Genomic DNA, 18,775 nt, shown 5'->3' with positions numbered 1-18,775 from the left:
GCCCTCCCCAGTAAACTGACGAGGTCGCCCTCGACCACAATCAAGTCCAGGTTCTTTCTGAAGTTCTTATACTGCACCCGGAAAGTGCCGACTCCCTTGATTGGCACCGGGCTATGCTGGAAGTCCATGAGCGTAACCTGGGCTGGACGCAATCGGGGTCCCCCCTTGGGACACAGGCCGCGGAACCAGAATCCACCTCCATCCTACAAGGGGACCCCTCTATTGTGACGGTGGCCATGAACTTGGGTGAAGGGGGCTTGCCGGGGAGTCTCAGTACCTTCTCCGTCGAATGGGTGAGGAGGTAGAGGTCCTCGGCGGCCGCGTCCTCTTCAAAGTGGGTCTCCGCTCTGGGACGTGCTGCCTGGGGTCGTCCTGTTGCTCTGGAGCGGCAGACCTTCGCGATGTGGCCGGTGCGCCCGCAGTTGTGGCAAGTTGCGTTGCGAAATTTGCAGGTCCTCCGCTTGTGTGGTTCTCAGCAGCTGGCACATGCGGCGGCGTTGGGATGCTGGCGGCCGGAGCTTGAGTACGCTGCGGTGCTAGGGCGCTTACCTCAGGTTAGGAAAAGGAGCGTCAAAGCTAAAAAGATGCCTGCATGGTTAGCGACTGAAGTCAAGGAAGAAATAAAAGGCTTCCTTTTTAAAGTGGAAGGATTGCCTGAATGAGGTGAAGAGAAAGGAATGAGCTAAATAGAAAGGAGCACTAGTTTTGGTAAAATAAGTGTAAGTTGACAAAAAGATTGAGCAAAGACAAACAATGTCAGAGCTGTTGTTTTGGGGAAAACTGAAGGGACAAAAGAAAAAATTCTAGGATTAACAGGCAAATCAAAAAGTATAAATCTCCAGGTCTGGAACCTGAGGGTTTCTAAGGAATTCAGATGTGGAAATAGTATATGTAACTTTATTGTGTAGTGGGTTTATTGTAAAGTGGTTGACGGAGGGAAATTCCTGGCAGATTCCTTTGAAATCGTGGGCCGTGCACGCCTGTATTCCTTCTACTGAGATGCCCAGGGGGTCGAACCAGGCCCGCCCCAGTAAACTGACGAGGTCGCCCTCGACCACAATCAAGTCCAGGTTCTTTCTGAAGTTCTTATACTGCACCCGGAAAGTGCCGACTCCCTTGATTGACTTTAGGCCAGGGACACGACGGCGGTGCCACAGGAGGCCAAGAGGAACCCACGTTTCTTGCCGTCGTCCGTGATGTCGCAGAAGGCAAGCGCTGACTTGACGCCCCTGACCCAGGCTGGCCAGTCTTGCGGACGGGTCATGTCGAAGGGTGGCTGCGGCCCGAACCTTGGGGTGGTTGCCATTGTGCGTGTCTTGTGCCTTGGCGGCTCACTGCGTGCTCTTGGTCCCTCGGCGACGGCCCAGCTCAGTTGCGGCTGAATCCCTTCCTCGTCGCCACTATTGTGTAGTGGGTTGCCGCATGGAGAAATGACAGACGACGACGTAGTGCATAGCACGCTTTATTAGGTACACAACAAGACAGGGGGACAACGGCCCGGGGGCCAAATATATACATCCCTGGGGACACACCCCTGGTCACCATTGGTGGGTTTGAATCTCCCGCCACGGATCCCATTGGCTCCCCAGTGGAGGGACTAGGAGCCTAGTCCCTATTGTTGTTCCAGAATCAAGCTCTGGCAGCTCAGGCTGACTGCTGGCCCCCCGGTGGCGGTCAGCATACACAACAGAATTGATAAACGAACGGATAAAAGGAAGTATTTCTTCACCCAAAGAGTGATTACACATGGAATTCACTGCCACAGGAAGTGGTGGTAGCTACAAGCATGGATGGCTTCAAGGGGGAATTGGATAAGCATTTGGAGCAGAGGTCCATCAGTAGCTGTTAGCCACAAGGTATAGATAGGAACTCTCAATCTGGGACAAGCGATGCACTGCATTCTTGGTGCTTGGGAGGACAACAGTGGGAAGGCTTCTAGTGTCCTGGCCCCACTGATGGGCCTCCTGGTGGCACCTGTTATTTTTGGGCACTATGTGACAGAGCACTGGATTGGATGGGCCATTGGCCTGATCCAACATTGGCTTCTCTTATGTTCTTAGAGTAAGTTCTTTGGAACCTTTTTGTAAAGGCTAATGAGGTTCAGTGCTCTCACCTCTGTTCTTCAATATTTACACCAGGTTGCTGAATAAGACCATCCATAGCTTTGGAGTTGGTTGTCATCAGTATATATATATTCTCACTGAACTGCCAGAAGTGTCCATCTCTATCCTGCACCAGTGTCTGGAAGCCAAGGTCAATTGAATGAATGGGAGGGAAACCATGAAATTCAATCCTCACAAAATGGACGTTGTATCATTTGGGAGGGTTAATGTTCTAGAAGGAAACATTTTTCTGCCTTGGATGAGGTGAGGTTTTTACATGCTGGAGCTATCAGGTGGTCTTCTAGATCCACAGCTGCCCTATCTATCCCAGAAGGATCAAAATGACTCATGTACAAACCATTAACAATATTTTTTGACCTGCTACACTGGAGAATCTCTACATGTGTAAGAGTGGCTACTGCCCCACCCCAAGCAGACCTATGACTTACCCCTCATGCTGTTCCTGGAGGGAGGGGTTTACTGCTCCATTGGAGCAGTATTTGGGAGGACACTGTGGACCACAGAGGGAGATGGAGAACTCATTCATGAAAATGATCCAGCAGATCAAACCCTATTTATTTAGGGAGAGCTATGGGGGTGAGAGAAAGTACATGAACCAACCATCCAGTAAAATATTAAACCTTTTTTCAAATTTTTGAGGATGGCACTCATAATTTGCGGAGAGGGCAGGGTATACATTTGATAATAAATAAATAAATAAATAAATAAATAAATAAAATTTGCAAACAAATCATGAGTCACGCAGAGGGACGATTACCTATCCTCTGGTTCTATGAGCTCAGAATTCAAAGTTGTGAATAAAGAAGTTCACGGCATGGGGTTGGGTGCAGACTAAACTGCCCCCCATGTCATTCTTCAGGGTCCCCTATCCCTAGAAGCAGCATTTTGTGGAAATCAGTGGGTGGCAATGGCAAGGGGGAGGCAGGAAAATTTCATTTGCCCATTAGAAAAATTAGTCTGGATCCAAACCACAATATAAATGATATCAAATACTGAAAAATAAATGGTCTAAAGTGCCATCAAGTCACAGCTGACTTATAGTGACCCCAGAGGGTTTTCAAGGCAAGTGATTAAGCAGAAGTGGTTTGCCATTGCCTTCCTCTGCAAAGTCTTCCTTAGCGGTCTCCCATCCAAGTACTGACCTAGCTTAGCTTCCAAGATCTGATGAGATAGGGCTATACTATACTATTCCGCTCCAAAACCCAGCTAAAATGTTAGGGAAATGGAATTAAAATGCTATAGTAAGAGTTTCATATTTACCCTAATTACATCCCTTCCTGTGTTTGCTTTATATCCATGGCAAACAAATGTCATGCCTCTATACAGACCAAATGACAAAGATCCTAAATTGTGACAATGAATACTAGAGTTTATAATCCAGAAAAACAACCTAAGAATTCCCTGACTGATTTTCTCTTTCACTCCTACATTTCTGGATAAAAAGACCCTACTATTTTCAGAGAAAGTGGTTTTATTTGCCTGCTGTGCTTTATTTTTGAACAGCAATGGTTTTGCCTGTATTGCCAATCAAAAATGTTAACAATGAAAATGGTTGGGAGTTTGGAGTCTCACTTTATATAATACTCAGCATATGGTTCTTTCCAGTCTAACCTGAAGTTAAAAGGGATCATGTAGGACCAAAAGGAGCCCCAAAATGGTATGCCTTAAGCACCCTAACATGATTAAAAGGCAATCACTCAGGTTATATTTTCACTAGCATTAAAATAACTGGTAGAGAAAATTATAAATCTGTCAGGAAATAACCTTCCAGGAACAGAAATAAGTTTGAGTGGTCTGTCTGAAATTAGTTTGGTTTTCATTTTACTCAGTTGTAGAGTGAAAGTTCAATTAACTGTCTTCTTCCATTTTACTATGTATGAAGTAAGGAATGCTGCCTGTGTTTGTACTAAGGCTCAATGTCTAAAAGAGCATTAATTTTTGGATTAATGACATTATATGTTTAGACAACCATTTTTAAAGTATAAGAAATGGGAGGCCTCATTCTACAAGAAAGTTCCACATGAATCCCATAACTTTAAAACCTCAAACTATCATTGGTCCTGAAGTACATGGGACACCACGCAATACAGCTACTTTATTGAAGCTAAGCAAGTCTGCAAAGGAACACTGGACCTTTTTTTGATTCACGAGAATGTACAAGTAAAATATTGTAGGAATCTGTATCAGGGGATATTGACTTGAGATATAGGAGCTAGTGCAGATTCCAAATGGAGATGAGTGCTAAGAAGCAGGATTAACCCACTTGGATGTGCCGGAGTTTCTGTTATAAAGTCAACTAGAGTATGATTTGACCATCTAGGACTTCCACTGAGGGTGAATTAGAAAAAAAATCCTTCTATTTTCATAAGGTACACATGCAAGTAAGAAATTGGGATGTCTCAGTATCTTTGTAGCAGATTTCCTGGAAACCCTAAGTACAATGCCTTGAATACCATAATGGAAATATGCGAGGTTTACAGTACCATCTTAAGGAGAATTAAGCCTTTTTAAACTTATTGACCTTAACTCTGCTTAGGATGGCCCTGTCAATTTACTAAACAAATGACAAATGAGGGCTGTGAATTATTCTTGTCAAGTTCCTCCACCATTCACTCGAGTGTTGGGTAGGGTTTACGTTTGCACAGCCACATGTCTATTGAGTAAATAAATGGTGTTGGGTAGCCTTCTACAATGTCCTAATATAACAGCCTGAATTAATATGCCACCTTGAGAGAAACCATGGACTGAACAAGGACAATTGGGCTGTGATCAGACATCCCTTTAAATCTGATATAATTGCTGATGCCAGATTGATCTAAAGTGCATGATCAGGGGACTCCCGGTGGCACTTGTCGGTAATGGCCACCTAAACTCTTCTACACCACACGATCCTACCAAAGCTGCTGAACACTGATTTATGGGGAAAGACGGATGGAATACGCAGCAACCGATCCTGAAGAAACACAAACAGGTACAAGGCTCTATTCTGCTGAAATCCCCTGTTTCTAAAATGGGCCTGCTGCCACCTAACTCCACCAGAATGGCGACTGAAAATAGCAGGGCAGATAGCCTGTCAGCACCCGTCACCACAGCAGATCTTACCGCAGCACTTACAAACCAAGAGAAAACGTTCTTAGAAAACATCTCAACGATGTTCAAGCCGCTATACGAACAGCTTGATGTACTGCAAAAGAGGCTGAAAGAAACAAAATCCATAGCTGAAGGAGCTTTAAACAATAGCCTAGCCAACCAAATCGAAATCCAGCAGATGCAGTTGACAGAAGGTATTCGAGCTGAAAAAACAATAAGGATGGATTTCTCTCTGTGCCAGAATAATATTGAACTGAGAGCCCGGGGGGGGGGGGGACTGAGAGGAACGGAGACCTAGCCATCTACATTTCCACCTGGCTGGTGCGACAAGTTGGTGCCGAAGGTGACCAGTCACCGATTATCACAAAAGCCTACTGGCTCGGCTCCCTAGCAATTCTGAAGACACATCCCTCTCGTGACATTATGATTACTTACCTTGATCTTTGTTTTAAAAAGGAAGTTTTGGCAATGGCAAGACAGAAAGGCCATTTAAACTACCAAGGTTCCAAGACTGAACCATACCCTGACCTGCCAAAAGAAGCTTTGCAAAAAAGGTGGGAACTGGTTGAAATCACCCAGTACGCTTAGACTTCTGTCTTACAAAGTCAAAGAACTTAAAATCTCTAAAAGAATCAAAGCCCTCAGAAACGCCAAAGGGGACGTGACCACGAAAACCAATGAAATCTTGAAAATACTTGAGGAATATTACAGTAAGTTATATGCAGTGTCACCCACAGACCCTGACACTTTCCAGAGCAACATAGACAGATCCCCTATCCACACCACACTTAACAAAACATATAAAAGACTTCTTGATGAGCCAATTACAGAACAGGAGGTCCTGGATAACATTAAACTACTAAAGCATAACAAATCCCCGGGCCCAGATGGCTTTCCATCGGAATATTATAAAGTTTTTGCTCCACATTTAGTCACTCCACTAACCAAAGCATTTAATCATGTACTAGATACCAGATCTATTCCCCCCTCTTGGCAACAGGTGACAACTGTGGTAATTCCAAAGAAAAATCAGGATCCCTTATGCCCTAAATCATACTGCCCAATTTCTTTATTAAACAATTTATTTATTTATTTATTTATTAAGATTTATACCCCGCCCTCCCCGCATAGCGGTCTCAGGGCGTCTTACAAGGGGCAAAGCCCATATAAAACAGATAAAAGCAATAAAACATTCATGACAGTTAATAAAATTATACTCAATTTAACAAGATGGTCTCCAGATGGTTCTCCAGGGTGATGTTATCCTATAGCTCAACCAGGTAAATCCAGTGGCCACGCAGAAATTGTGGCAGATCTTCCTGGGCCATCCTTACCCCGATGTTGTCCACCTCATTGGTGGCGGTGGTAGTGGTGGCCCCTATGTGAAAGCCTGGTGGAAGAACTCCATCTTCCAGGCTTTGCGGAACTGCACAAGGTCCCGCAGGGCCCTGATCTCCTCCGGGAGCTCATTCCACCAGGTAGGGGCCACCACTGAAAAGGATCTGGTCCTAATCGTGGCGAGCCTTGCCTCCCGGGGGCCTGGGACCACCAGGCGATGTTGTGCCCCGGACCGAAGTGCTCTTGGGGGTATATATGGGGAAAGGCGGTCCCTCAGGTAAGTTGGACCCCGGCCATAAAAAGCTTTAAAGGTAAGTACCAGCACTTTGAAGTGGATTCAGTATCCTATTGGCAGCCAGTGCAGCACTTTCAGTCCAGGCTGGATGTGCTCCCACTTGGGGAGGCCCATCAACAGCCTGGCCGCCGCATTCTGCACTAGCTGCAGCTTCCGGATCTGCCCCAAAGGCAGCCCCATGTACAGAGTGTTACAGTAGTCTAGCCTTGAGGTGACCGTTGCATGGATCACTGTAGCCAGGTCGTCGCGGCCGAGGAAGGGAGCCAACTGCCGAATCAGCCTAAGATGATGAAATGCTGATCTGGCAGTGGCTGCCACCTGGGCCTCCATAGTTGAGGAGGGATCCAGAAGCACTCCCAAACTCCTAACCTCCAACGCTGGCACCAATGGCGCCCCATCAAAGGTCAGGAGAGGGAGCCCCAACCCCGGTCCATTCCGACTCAGGCACAGGACCTCCGTCTTCGCTGGGTTTAGTTTCAGCCGGCTCAGTCTGAGCCACCCAGCCACGGCCTGTAGTGCCCGGTTCAGATCTTCTGGGTCGGAGCCCAACCGGCCGCCTAACATCAGATAGAGCTGGGTGTCATCAGCATATTGATGACAACCCAGCCCAAACCTCCTGGCAATCTGGGTGAGGGGGCGCATGTAGATGTTAAACAACATCGGGGAAAGCACTGCCCCCTGAGGCACACCACATTCAAGTGGGTGCCTCCGGGACTGCTGTTCCCCTATCGCCACCCTCTGTCCCCGACCTTGGAGAAAAGAGGCAAGCCATTGAAGAGCGAGCCCCTGTATCCCCACGTAGGCGAGGCGGTGGGTCAGCAACTGATGGTCGACCATGTCAAACGCGGTCGACAGATCTAACAACAACAGTGCCGCCACACCACCTCGATCCAGATGCCTCCGAAGGTCATCAGTCAGGGCAACCAGCACTGTTTCCGTCCCATGACCTGGGCGGAAGCCAGACTGGAATGGGTCCAGGACAGAATCGAGTGACTCTGCTACCTCTGGAATGGGGGAGGACTCTGGGGAGGAAGCGGGTGCGGGTGTGGGAGTAAGCAAAATGGTGTATGATTCCAGAGAAAAAAGACAGAAGGGCGGAAAGACTCTGAAAATAGCCCTATGAAAATAAGAAGATGCTCAGGAAGTGTTCTTAAAATATTAAAATTATTAACATTGAAGTAGTAGTTAAAAATAACTCACAAGTATATTGTTATACTAACACGTATTGACTAACATGTAGATTAACACGGAAATTATCTCCTACTCTTGGGTTTTTAGTTAGTGTGGGTATCTTTTCTTTATCCCTAGTTGTAGTCCCCCTTCCTATATTTTCTGTTGTAGTTATGTAGTCTATTAAAAAACCCCAATAAATTACCCTCTTGGGGGTTTAAAAAAAATGAGTTCCACTTCATCGCCTTTATGCTGAAAGGGCTGTCAACATGTTGGCACATTTGCCCACTGTTGGTGGCAATGTGATAAGATCAGAAGCTTCTGGGAAAACATACAGCGCTTTGTCAAATCAGTCACGAACATATCCCCTTAAAACTGGTGAGCTACTGGCCAACACCTATAGAGAAACGCAAATACAAATCCACTCTAAATATTATGATATTTGCTGCTAGGACATCCGTAGCCTCATGCTGGAAAGACACTAATCCACCCACAGTTCAACTCTGGTTCTGCACACTGTGGGACCAATTTCTTATGGATAGCATCACCAATAAGATAAACAATGCCTCACTAAAACTGATCAAATAATCATTTATGGAAAAGTGGTCCCCGATACGAGACTTCCTCACAAGACAAAACTTTATTTCTCCCTCTTGGTCACAGTATCAAAAATGGCTGTGAATACTTTATGTCAGGTAGCTCTCTATACGCTATCATTTACTTGATCATTATATCTTGCTATACTGCATACTCTATTTCAGAATTCATAGCTATGCGACAGAATGTTAGCATATCTGTATCGTTATTGTGCATCCTCATACCCCCTCACACTCTATACTTGTCTGTGTAACCTCTGTAATGATAACACTGCTCCTAGATGTTTTAACACTCACTTTTAGCAATTAGTATCTTATCATGTTCTTGAGGTCTTAAATTGATTGTTATTGTAACGTTGTTCTATTTATGCATATTGCAAGTATTGTATTATTTTGTTATTTCAATTAAAAATAAACAATGTTAAAAAAATAAAGTGCATGATCAGACAGCAACATCTGTGAAAGGATCTGCAGTTGTTGGCGCCCTGTTCTGCCCTGCCCCTGAAATGGAGTAAAAAGACATTGGGGAAAGTTCATTCCTGATTCTTGCCATTGGGCTACTTCAAGTGCACGCTCAGGCCATTGGGATGGTCTGCTCATTCCATCCTGACTGGGTGCCATTTTTTTTGCTTGCTTAGTGATATGTGCATGACCGCATAATCATCCCCATCTCTCGGCCAGCTTTGAAAACAAGCAGGAAAGGGAGAAATCTTTGTCAGATGACCACAGCTCACTGTGAACCAAAGGGATCACAGTGCTCTGTGGAAGGATTGGTGAGCAGTCAAAGCAGAGACTCGGAAGTTGGAAAGCACATGTGTAAAAAACCTGCATCCTCACTTATGTGCATGTGCAGGCAAAAAAAACCAAACACCAAACCCTTGCCCATCTGCACACAGTGATGGGCTGATCCTGCAGCAAAATGGGTTATACTGAGATGTCCAATCGAGCAACTCTGTTTCAAATATCAATGGATTAAATCGGAGCTCTTCCTGACTGTGTCAAACGGCACATCTGACCACAGGCTTGTTGGTTTTGTATATTTTGTGCTCAAGAAAGATTATGAGATCTTAAGGATGCCCTTCTTTATCTTTTGAATAAAATGAATGCTTCAAGAAACTGAAGTCACCATTCCTGGAATGCACTCCTTCATAAAATAATTTTATGTTTCATTTCCTTGATTTTAGGTTTTGTGCATCTTAACACTGGTAAATATTAACAGTCAAACCGCAGAGAAACAAAATGTAGTGTTAACTTATTGAACTGGGAATCCTAATTTCCTTTCTCATTCATGCTAAAAGAGCTATATTCAGGAATGCTTAATGAAAATGGATAAAACATTCTTGATTATATCAGTATCTGTTAGAAAACCTAAGGCAATTGCCAGTGACAGGCATTGATTATTTATCTGCGGTGTGTGCATAGATGTAAATGTTATACAGTTATTGGCCACTGTTACAACATGGAACAGCTCAATATTGAGACACAGAGTGCAATTTCATTGGACTTTATTTTTGTACATCATTTCAACAAAAGAAGACTCCTACTGTCTATTAACCAAGGAACAGTGGTAACAAGGTCACCTGAGACCTGTGATCTCTAGTGACAACTAGTGTGGTCTCTCATGTATTCTCAAAATTTCCACTACTGGACAGCTATTAGCAACATAGTCAAAACCCAGCCTTGGCCACTCTGGTGGATGACCTGTACTGGAAGATGGACATTGAGACTAGGATCCTGTTGATTCTGTTGGAGCTCTCTGCAGCATTCAATGCCATAAATTGTGGCAACCTTCTGGAATGCCTGGAATGTCAGGATTGAGAGACACTGTTTTGGGGTGGTTCCAATCCTATCTGGAGGGTAAGATTCAGAAGGTGCTATTGGGCTACTGCTGCTCACCACCTTGGATGTTGATGTCCTGGAACAGACTACAATCTTATTCCCCTATGAAAGTGACCTCCTCACCTGTTCCACTATACAACAGTTTAATTCCTTTATAAAAATGCCCTCCTGGACATTTCTGTTTTGTACATTCTATGAAATGATAGAAAAGTATGAGGATCTTCCTTATCTCCTCAGGCAGGTGATTCCATAAGAAATATATGTAAAATCAGGAGGGCAACAGGTAGACAATGTTCAGATAAGAAAGATACATGCCATTGGCCCCTGTGGCTGTTTTGTCCCTATATTTCCTCTAGTGTTGCATTACACAACAGAAACTTTGCTCCCATGCTTCTGGGAATATATGTAAAGATGGTTTGATCACATTAAAATGCAAAATTGAAGATGATTTCTTAAGGCAATGCTGATGAATAATAATGATGTGAAAATCACCAGAACATTGCAGATTTGTGTTTCTGATCACAGAAATATGCTGCGATCACAGCTTTACTTTCATGAGTATAGGTTAATAGGTATGAGCCGGACTTTTACATAAATGAGATCTTAGCTCAGTTTGGTATATAAGATAGTTTGTGCTAGTTTCCTCCAGAGAGAATTCAGAAAAAGTTTCCTCCATTGGTTGGAACACCTGAAAGACACATGTAAGCTGAATTTGAATTAGGTTTTAAACTAGCGTCTTACCAAAGTGAGCAGAGGTTACTTTCAATTACTTCTATCATCACCTTTATAAACATTTCATTTTTATTTTCCTAGAAGAAGCAGAAAATGAACAGAACAAAGATTTATACCATTGAATGTCATAGCTGATTACCTCCAGAAATGAAAGAAATGCAATTTTATGATTTTATTTTAAAACTAAGCTATTTTTCATAGGGAAACAGAACGCTGTAAGACAGGTTTAATTTCTAAGAATGTATGATATAATGCTATCAAACTGCAAATTAAGCTGCATCTTCAAAATTATTATTTTGCTAAAGAATTCATTCAACACACTATTGTAAATTTCCCTTGTATCTTTCAGCTACATTAATGTAATAGTCTTCCTCTTTGCTTAATATATGGAACATCAAGAAGTGTTTGAAGACTGTGCTGTCCAATAATTCATTATGAATAATATTGTTCAGTTGCTGCCTGAAACATTTTTAGCCTTAGTTCTGTTTTGGTGAAAGGATTACATGAGATAAAAATAACTATGGAGGGTCTGAAGGTATCTACTATATCTGCTATATATATCTACTAGTGGTAACACCAAAAACAAAATCCATGGAATGTCTTTTATTAAGACCAGCCAAAAGAACACAATATATTATTACAACTTTTGAGTACTCTAGAACGCTTCCTCAAGCTGGATGCAAAAACAAAAATGAGGGGGAGAGGGGAAAAAATCATTTAGGCTATGCTGTTAAAGCCTCTTTGTCTGCATCTTGTGTAGGATGCTGAACTGATTTCAGTGGGCACAGGGTGTGGCTAGTATCAGACTGAAGACACAATCAGCAGAAACAAGAATGGAAGCCATCTGGCTGAAAGCAGTTGATTAAATGTTTCTCAAATGCCATACAGAACAAACAAGTTCCTTAAAAGAAAATAAGGAAAATGTAAACATAATTGTTCCTATATTAACAATTTTGTGCATTATGAATGCTTATATAGACACCTTTTTAAAAAAATGGGAAGGAAAAATCAGCAACAGAAGAGATGCTCCCCTTTGACCACTAAAAAGGCTATGCTGGGGAGCACAGATAAAAAGCACATGCCACAGGGGAGGGGGATTAGGTGAGATTGAGTAAAACGCTAGTTGGATCCAACATAGTGTCTCAAAATGTACTTTCTAGATGAAACATTGTAAGTATCAGTCCATGGAAACCATTAGTTTTTACAGCAGTGGCTCCCTGCTATTTGGAGCAATGGGATTTGTTTAAGTTGTGTCAAGTATTGGTTGGTATTTCATAACTTTAATCTTGTTCATATCTGCTAATTGGAAGCTGTCCTGGAAGAAAAAGCTGAAAGGGTGCAAATATTTTCAGTAATAAATAACTGCCAGTAATAAATAACGACAAAGAAGAGATTGGATTTTTTATATTATATTATATTATATTATATTATATTATATTATATTATATAATATCCCGACCTCCCAGCCATGGCCAGCTCAGGGCGGCTTACAACAACATAAAAACAACAATAAATAAAATAACAATTATAAAACCATAACAATCACAATATTAAAAGGTGCTAACAATAATAATCCAGTTTCCAGTAACATATATCAATTAACATTACATCTGAGATGACGCTCAAACTTCCATGCCATCCTAATGGTCGATCCTGATCTAATGTTGTATGGGTGGCTCAGGCTGCTTAAAAAATTTCAAGGGGCAGGGCATTCTCTCCTGGGGCGGCTCCTAATTGAATGCCTGGTGGAACAGCTCCATCTTGCAGGCCCTGCGGAACTGCATAAGGTCCCGCAGGGCCCTGATCTTCTCCGGAAGCTCGTTCTACCAGAGCGGAGCCACCACTGAGAAAGCCCTGGCCCTGGTTGTAGCTAGCCTGGCATCCTTTGACCCGGGGAGGGTGAGTCGATACCCTGCCCTTCACTACCCAAAGGAGTCTCACAGTGGCTTACAATCCCTTTCCCTTCACCTCCCTACAACAGACACCCTGTGGGGTAGGTGGGGCTGACAGAGCTCTCTCGAGAACTGCCCTTGAGAGAACAGCTATGAAAGAACTTATGACTGACCCAAGGTGTTAGATACGAGACTCAGGGCAGCAGGTGAACAGTGATAACAGCTTTATTTGAACACGAAGTCAGAAGAACCAGAAACTATGGAGCAACAGGCTCCTTTTTAAACTGGCAAGCCACGCCCACATGTCAGATAGTAACTAATCATAAACTGTACATAAAGACCAATCACTTTGCTTCCCTCCAGAACTACCTTTGTTCTGATAGGTTGTTTTATGATACCTTGGTCAGACTCAAGCTCAATACCTTCATGCATTATATTACACAGGGAGATGGGGCCTGGTGCGGCCTAGGCCCAGGAGAGACCTGTGTGGGAGTGGGAAGCCTTCAATACCCACAATGCTTAATGACAGTTGTAGCCAATCTGTGTCCAGGGATTCTGTGAGGAGATTGGGACTTAAGCTTGGTGGGCTGTAAAACTGTGTTCTTTCTTCTCAGAGAGCTAAACTGAAGGTCCCTGCGTTCTTTTTCCTCACAGAGTAAGCTGACAGGACAGAGTTAAGCTGAGAGAAAGATCCATCACTTGGGACAGAGTGAGTACAGGCACAGGCCTGGCATAAGAGGCTGTGTGGGCCTTGAATAGTAACCAGTTAAGTGAAATAGGTAGTCATGTTAGATTTTATTGATTTTGCCTTTAGACACTGTTATATATTTTAAGCACCTTGTCTTGTTTTCAATGCTCCATTACTGTATTAATAAACCATTTGTTTAATGTTCTCTGCCTGGTCATCATGTCTATATTTTCTCGGCTTAAAAGGGGCATTTTGGTTGGGCTTGGGAGGGTACTCTGGGCCTTCCCAAGAAACTCTAAGTCCAGAGTGGTGGCAGACAAAGGTGGCAACCCACAGGGGGTCATGACACAAGGTCATACCAGCAGCTGCATGTGGAGGAGTCGGGAATCATACCTGGTTCTCCCAGATTAGAGTCCGTACTCTTAACCACTACACCAAACTGTCAAATCAACAATCTGCACAAAAAAGCTACTTGTGTACACTATTCAATCTGTGCTGCTACTTGCTAACTAATAATATATATTGAATAAATAGAAGGCAGAAATCATGAACATTTGTCTCTCAAATGCCATTTCCAAGCTAATTTTAACCAACTAGTTAGACTGCTGGTTGGGGGCAGTATTGGGAGAGATCACAGTGAAAGGCCTCCTTGACTAAACTGTGGTTTTAAATTTTTGGTTTTGTGTTTTTTTAAAAAAAATGTTTAAATGTATTTCATTGATATTGTGAGCTGCCTTGAACTCTGTAGGCAGCTTACAAATATTTTAAATAAATAAAATAAAATAACTTTTCTAGAATGAGTTCCAACATTGGTGCTGGTTCATTGTGACTCTATGTACTAGTATCTTATGGTAATCCACCAACCATAACAATGCATAATGGCAGCTTCTACAACTGGTGCATCAATTCCTGAAATGTTTTTTATTTTATTTTTTATTTTTTTTATTTTTTATAACTACAAACACTACAAAAGGGAAAGGAAGTGCAGGGAAGTACTAAAACTAAAAAGTGAAATACAAAGGTAAAGCAAGGATCATGTTGCAGACAGCTACCCTTATTTGACATTCCTACAGTTACAATAAAAGGAAAAGAGAAAGGATAGAAGGGTGATATATGCCTTATTACAAATACCAATTAAGCTACAATAAGCCCATTTAACCAAGTTTTTGGTACGTTACAGTCAGCTTTATTTTTTATCATATTTATCATATGTGTCATATTTATTTTTTTATCATATTTCATCTTAACTTTGTGAGTTGTAGGAGCTGCTACTCCTTTTCAGGATCAGAGCCTTCTGGAGAACTATCAGCAAAGCTTGAACTATCTCTTTCCTTCTTCTTGTGTGTTGTCCTCTGTTTTTCCTTTGTCTTTTGTCGCTCTTAATTGTTGTTCCAAGAAAGTCTTTGCTTTTTGAGCAGAGTCAAACTTCATCGTTTTCCCATTGTAGTTGAATATAAGTACTTCTGGAAATGTCCATCTGAAGGGAATGCAATGGTTGTGCAAAAAGGAAGTTAAGTTTTTAGATTGCCGTGTCCGCTTTCGTATCTCAAATGGAATATCCTTCAAAATCTTTGCCTCTTCTTCTTTAATCTTCAGAGAATTGCCCTTCGCCACTTTTAGAACTGCATCTCTAGTTGATCTTTTGGAGAATTTGACAAATACTTCACCAGGTAGGTTATTTTTCTTAATAAAGTCTGGATAGGTTTGATAAACCAAGTCCATATCGCTTTGTAATAAGTCCACTTTGAATCCTGTCAGTGGTGCCAATGCTTCACTTAATATTTCTTTTAAATTCTCCCCTTTCTGTTCTGGGATGCCCTGGAAATGCAGTGCTCACAATGATTTCTGCATTTGAAGCTGTAGCAATTGCTCTTTGTCAGAGATCCATTCTTTTTCCATGACCTCCAGTCTCTGTTTGATAGAATCGGTCTTAGCATCAACTTGTTTAACAGCTTTGTCAGTTTCATCTGCTCTTTTGTCTATTCCCATCAGTTGTTTCTGGAAACAATCCAGCTTAGTATTGATGTTAGACATCTGGTCCAACAGAGGGTGCAAAACTGCCACCTTCATGTTAGGGAAGTCAGTAACTACTTCCAGGTTAAGAGCAGAGGTCACTGAGTTGACAGTTCCTGGAGAAGGTCTCTTTTTCAGCACCATTTTCTCTCCTCTCGCTTACATTGTTTACACAAGGTAAAGTTCGATTGAGTAAACTGAGAATCTGTCCGTTTAACTTCACTTTGGACTGTTTTGTACCCTGCTTGCCTTAATTAAAGTTCCCTTTGCCGGTACCATCACTTTTGCCTCCAAACTGCCACCCACAAATTGCTATTTTTCACTGGGGGGATTCCCCAACTCCTCCCCTCCCTCTAAATCAGTTTGGGGCTTTAAATCTGCTTCTTCGCTTTAGCAGCTCAAGTAGCTTAGGGGAATCACGTGAACTCACAGTTATTTCCATCAATTTTAAAGGCTGTAGGAAGATCGGTATATTGCTGGATCACTTGCCCACTTTCGTCTGGTATGTGTCTCTAGTCACCATATTGGCCTCACGGTGGCAGGACCTATTGGAGTAAAGAGGTGCCTCAATTCCTCAGCCATCGCCTTGGAAGAGGCATCCCTCGCACCCCAGGCTGAGAGCCCCCTGCAAGGACTCTGGGGGGGCTCAGAGTCATCCAAGTCCCCACCCGCCACGATTTGAGGTGCTCACATCAGAGCTCGATTGAGCGCACCCGACTGGGGAGTCACCGAAACCAGATTTCCCAATTCATGAAATGTTGAGGATCCACTTTTTGGGGTCCAATTTGGGGCCTTGATGAAATACCATCTTGGTGCCAGCAACATCTCCAATGCACTATCACCCACCCACATACTAAATAAACTTAGGATCCTTCAAGTGCCCAATAACATCACTGAATGTCTGAACAGCCACAGCTGCTTCTTATTTCATCCAAGGAAAAGCATTGATTATTTTTTGGATATTCCATGATCATCTGTGAAATTAATCTAGGTTTCTTGGATTAATTACAAACTAGAAAGGAGCAGGTCTAGTCCATTAGTAATTACAAAGTCTGCTGAGCCAATATCTACACTAATTCATCTTGATTTAGTTTCTTGCACTAGTTGTTTCCCCACACCAGTACCAATGCCCCTGGAAGAAAGAGAAGCTAGAGAGACACAGGGGAGGAGCATTTCTCGTAACAAGAGCCTTGTCAAAGTAAAATTTTTCCACTTACAACAGGATGATGAGAGGTTGCTAGGAGACAGAGCATCTCTAAAACCCATCTCTAATCCTGAACAAATACCCTGATGCAATTTACACAGGAACAAATCCTTTGAAAGGGAACTATGCTCCCTTTGCTACCCCAGATTTCTCAATGGATGAAATCATGATTGCTAAACACACATTACCCACAGTTTTCTTCACACTAGAAATTTATGTAGTTCTTAGGTATAAAGTCTAATTGTGAAGATGGCACTGTCAAAGAAAGTCCCACCACACCTTTGTCTGGTTTGTGGCCAGTTGTTATGCATCTCATGCATTGCTACTGATGGATAGAATAAAGCTATAGCTCCATATTTCTCACTGTCATACCATTGGATTGTAAAATGATGTGGAATCTATTCTGACAGAAAGCTATCTGCTAGTGGCAGCTTATTTTTCAGAGATCATTCTGTAGTGTTCAAATGGACTGGAGAGTTTCTATCACATTAATTAGGTGAGATTTTTCTGGATTCCACTAAAGTAGATCAGTGTGCTGATTCAGAAATTTTCCACAGAGAGCACTATAGTACTAGAATAATATTAACAATAAAAAAGCAAAGATTCAATGGGGACTGGGGAATGGATTGAAGATGAGCTATTAAAATAAGAGAAAACCTCACAGCTACAAAAGAAATAAATGCACACATTACACTTCGCAGCAGAGTCTAAAACCTTAGTAATAGGATGTGGATGAAAAATATTTCTCTTGTGAAGACTTTTCTTAACTTGCTGTTCTTCTCATGTTACATATCAATGAGTAAGGAGTTTCAACCCACTAAAAACCAATTACTGTCGAATGTACATTCCATACTGCAAGTTTAAAAGGTGAAAACACTTAACCTGGAGATAAAATCTTTTTTAAAAAGAAAGAGGCTATTAATTTCCTTGCCAAAAGGGCACCATTTTATTTGCCAGCACAAGTTTCTCATTGTCCCTTTAATAATAACAGGTGTGAAAAGTGCCTACAAAACTCCCTGATAACCAGTCTGTATCGTGGTTTATTGTGCATGTACATTATGAGATAAAATCACACAGTATTTTTCCTGAGAAAACACACTGATATTTCTATTCAGCTCTGCACTAATGCACCTGCTGCCTTCCTGGAACATTAATCAACCCCCAGACAGAATGGAAATCAATACGACCCTGAAACATAGCCTTGCAATGCAAAGCAAAAAAAAAAAAAAGTGTGAAAAAGACAGGCTTTTCAGTATATTTCTAAATGTTTTTTGAGGATTGTGCTAACATAGCAAAGTGCAAGAGTCTGGCTATTCCCTTCTGTAGACAGCTAAGGATATGAATTTTAGATGACAGGGAGCAAAGGATGTATTATCCAAACAGCACTACCAAAGACTCTAAACAAGATCTGACCAGCAGTTATACTGATGAAAATCAAGGATAACTCCCTATAAAACACCTGGAATACTTCCAGCCTATAGAGCAGTATAATTTGACCCAACTCTGGACTCAAAGCAGGACCTTCCTTCCATTGGCTGTCATTTATCACTCTTGCTCTGTGAGTAGCAAAATAGTGTTTTATTAACTGAAACTTCATCCCTCCCATTCTCTGCTTCTAAATAAATACCACACCCATTTTCAAAAGCTGAATCTGAGCACCAACATTTAAACCAATATTCTATGATTTAAATTAAAAGAGGAATCCTAGGCAAGTCTATTCAGAATTGTACACAGGACAGTTCAACGGGGTTTACTCGCATGAGTGCACTGTGTTAGGAGCAGGTCTTTATATTGG

This window comes from Gekko japonicus, unplaced genomic scaffold, assembly GCF_001447785.1.
Source record: "Gekko japonicus isolate JY-2015 unplaced genomic scaffold, Gekko_japonicus_V1.1 scaffold935, whole genome shotgun sequence".
NCBI lineage: Eukaryota > Metazoa > Chordata > Lepidosauria > Squamata > Gekkonidae > Gekko > Gekko japonicus.
The sequence above is the reverse complement of the archived record's forward strand: the minus strand, read 5'-3'. Positions refer to the sequence as shown.